Genomic DNA, 4,104 nt, shown 5'->3' with positions numbered 1-4,104 from the left:
AGACTGCCTGTACTCACGGCGAAGCTGCGCGTTCTCGTCCCGAAGAGCAGCAACCTCGTCCGTGAGGAAGGAGATCCCCTTGAGGGAGTCGAGGAGGAGGGCCCGTAAGGATTCCATGTCTGCGTTGGTACCGCCGGGGGAGGAGGAAGCTGGCCCCTCCGGACGGTTGGAAGCGGTCGGGGAGGGCGGTGAGGAGTGGTGGCTGAGCGATGCTTCGTCGAGGCCGGCCTGGCTATCGCCATTAGGCCTAGCATCCCCGCTGATCTTTTCGCAACTCTTGCAGATAAAGGAGCTCACCCCAGATTGAAGAAAGGTGGTCTCATTCTCCGGCCAGCAGATGCACTTGGTGTGGGCACGTAACTGGCACCCAGAACAGCGTAGAAACCTCTGTCTTCCGTAGAAGCAGCGGGAGCAGATAATACATGCGTCCGAGCTGGGCGCCATAATAATAATAATAATAATAATAATAATAATAATAATAATAATAATAATAATAATAATAATAATAATAATAATAATAATAATAACAATAATAATAGTTTATTTTACATGAAGCATGGTGGAGCAGAGGGTAAAAGCCTCAAAGCAGGCTTGACCAGCTCTCGGGCCCGTTCATTCCATTGCAGAGAAAAAAATATATGCACGAGATTTTAAAACAGTGATTAATCGCCTAAACAGATGGCATGCACTGTTGTTGCAGAAAATCTGAAAAAACACAAAAAGAGTGCATTCTATAGAGCATAAACAAATTTGAAGAATCCTTTGAGTGAGGGAGGTAAATTACTGATAAACATAAAGAGAATGCAAAGCCTTGAAGGAGATAGTGTGAATACCAAATTTCTTTTTCTGAAAGAAAATTTAACAGTTTCGGTATGGTATGTCGCAACATTTGCCTACCATAGCTAGTAGAACAGTAGACAAACTTCCAATACTCCATGTGTCTAGTTAAGTGAACGTGTAGATTTGGTGTCAATGCCGCTAGAGTTGACAACGACTTATAATGTTTCGTTTTTCTGATTTTAAACTCAGAATCAATCTGTATTCATAAAGGCTATGCATTTTTAATAAGCTAAACTTCTTAAACAACCTGCCTGTATGGAAATCATAAGGCAGGTTGCATATTATTCTAACCATTTTGTTCTGCAGTAAAAATAATTTTTGCAGGTTTCTGAAGGTGGTGTTACCCTAGACGAGGTTGCAGTAGCTCAGTTGAGAATAGAAGAAAGAATTGTAAATTAATAGCTTCACATTGACTGGGAGTGTTTTGCCGTTAGGAATGTCAGGCCTATGATGGTTGAGAATTTTTCAAGTAAGTGGTTAATGTGACTGTCCCACAACTTATGTTCCGAAAATAAGACTCCAAGACTTTTAAAATTACTGACAATTTCAATTGGTGTAGAGTCAAGCACAATGCATGCTTCTCATTAGATTTACGCACTTATTCTTGGGTCGAAAAATGATAGCTTTAGTTTTATCAGTATTAATTTTTAAGCAGTTATCTTTTGCACATGCCCCAAGTTTGGACAAAGTGTCATTGGCGATTCTGGCAATATCATCGCTATTATCTGAAGAAAAGAATAGGCTACTGTCATCGGCATATACGACAAATTTTGCAGGACTTATGTTTACAGCGTCATTAATGTACATATTAAAAAGAAACGGTTCAGGAATGCTCCCCTGTGGGACGCCTGAGTGAATAGGTTTAACGTCAGAAGAAAATTTGCCAATAGAAACATATTGGCGACGGTGTTGCAAGTAGGAGCGTAGAAGTTCTAAAGGCAACCCGCGGACACCATAAAGCTCAATTTTGTTAGGTAAGATATTATGGTTGATAAAGTCAAAGGCTTTCGTGAAGTCTATGAATACCCCTAGAACGTGCTTTTTTTCCTCGAAATTTTTTAAAATATGGTGAGTGGTTGAGCGATCTGGGCAAACTGTCCAGCAGAGTTGAAAACAAGAACAGAGGCCCAAAAAGCTTCGGACGTCTCTCGGCGATTGAGGAGAGGGAAATTGTGGACAGCGTTTATTTTTTCGGGGTCGGGTTGAATTCCGTTTTTATCGACAAGGTGTCCCAAAATTTTAACTTGTCGGCGGTCAAACTGTCCTTTGGATGGATTGAGCTGTAATCCAGCGTCTCGAAAGATATGCAGCACTTGCGCCAAGCGTTGAAGGTGAGATGAAAATGAGTCCGAACAAATAATAACATCGTCCAGGTAGCACAAGGTGACGGTCTATTTTAAGCCTTTCAACAGACCGTCCATCATCCTTTCAAACGTGGCTGGTGCGGTACAGAAACCCAATGGCATTACTTTAAATTCAGAGGCCATCGGGAGCGATGAAAGCAGTTTTCTCCCTATCGACTTCATCTATGTTGATCTGCCAGTAGCCGGCTCAGAGGTGGATGGACGAGAAGTACTCAGCTCTATGCAAGCAGTCGAGGGTGTCGTCTATTCGTGGGAGGAAATAAACGTCCTTCTTAGTTATTTTGTTCAATCGGCGGTAGTCGACGCAAAAGCGCCAAGACCCGTCTTGCTTTTTAATTAGGACAACTGGGGCTGACCAAGGGCTTGAGGACTGTTCAATAATATCTTTAGACAGCATGTTGTCTACTTCTTGCTGAATAATGCGGCGTTCGCTCGCAGAGACACGGTAAGGACGCTGATGAATGGGTACTTCCAGACCGGTATCGATGCGATGGGTAACGGCAGCAGTTCGGCCAAGAGGAAGATGCTCAAGGTCGAAAATGTAGTGGAATCTGGGAAGTAGAGTGTGGAGTTGTTGTTTTTGGTCTGGGTGCAACTTGGCGTCTATCATATTTGTGAATTGTAAAGAGCCAGGGTACTGCGACTGCTGCGAAGTAGTAGCTTGAAAGCCATTTTGTGAAACAACTGAAATAACAAATTGGTTAGTCGGGAAGCTCGTAGCTCTGGTCATACCTTTAGCTAAGGTTTAAGTAGACGTACCAAAATTGGTTATCCAAAGATGGACATTGCAAGTGCATATGGTGGTGACTGAGTGGGGTAGGGCGAGTTGTTTTGATAACAAGATGATCATATTCGGTACAATTCCGTAATCACCACTGTCTGCAGGTAGGTTAGTCGTGACGTCTAGGGAGACAGTGGCCAGTGGTGGAAATCTCAACGTTTCGGCACAACATAATTTATGCTCCATAGGTTTAGAAAGTTCATATGTGTCACAACCGCCGAGTTCTATTTTTTCCTTTTTCACAGTCAATAAGGGCTGCATGTCAAGAAAGGAAATCCCAGCCTAGGATGATTGGATGGGGACATGTCGTCAGTACCGTAAAAAATATAAATGCCGTGTCGCTATCGAATGTAATGCGTGCACCGCACATAATGAGGGACAATATAATTCAACCGTCTGCGCTCCGTACAGTTTTTGTGTCGGGTGGGGTCATAACTTATTTTTAATTCTCGTCAGAAATATTCCCTCATTATGAAAATAGCGGCGCCTCTGTCCACAAGTGAATGCGTCGGTATACCGCCAATATAAATGAGCAATCGGTTACGAGCGGTGCCAAAAGTACTGTGAATAGGATTTTCGTGCAATCCGCGGAATGCAGCCTCACCTCCTGAGGCTGCATGGCTTAGTTTTCTGAACGCCTTGAAGTGAAGGGCGGCGACGAAGTGCGACGGAAAACAGGCGATAAGGATTGGCGGCGGTGTGGAGACGGCGATCGATGATTATGCGACGGGGCATGGAGTGTGTCGACTTGAAAACTGCGGTGATTTGAAAAATAAGGTAACTGACCAATTGTACGAGCTTCGGTTTATAGCTACAAATGGACGTTGTTGTGCGTTCCAATTATTGCAGCAGTAGCGGGCGACATGGCCTGCCCTGCTGCAGTTGAAGCAGATAGGACGGTTGTCAGGAGTGCGGCACTCAGCAGGGTCTCGACGGCGGCGTGGTATAAACCCGGGTGTAGCAGCTGATGAACCCAAGCTGCAGCAGTCGGCCGCATGGGCATGTGCCTCCGGTGAGGTGCGGCGCCATGGACGCCGAGAAGAGTCATAAATCCCTTCCAACTCTTTCCTGACGACGCGTTGCACGACGGAGATATATACAACGTTCGTTGCCAAGTTG

The sequence above is a fragment of the Ixodes scapularis genome, unplaced genomic scaffold, assembly GCF_016920785.2.
Source record: "Ixodes scapularis isolate PalLabHiFi unplaced genomic scaffold, ASM1692078v2 PGA_scaffold11__112_contigs__length_91849675, whole genome shotgun sequence".
In the NCBI taxonomy this organism is placed as follows: Eukaryota; Metazoa; Arthropoda; class Arachnida; order Ixodida; family Ixodidae; genus Ixodes; species Ixodes scapularis.
Note: the sequence above shows the minus strand (reverse complement) of the source record.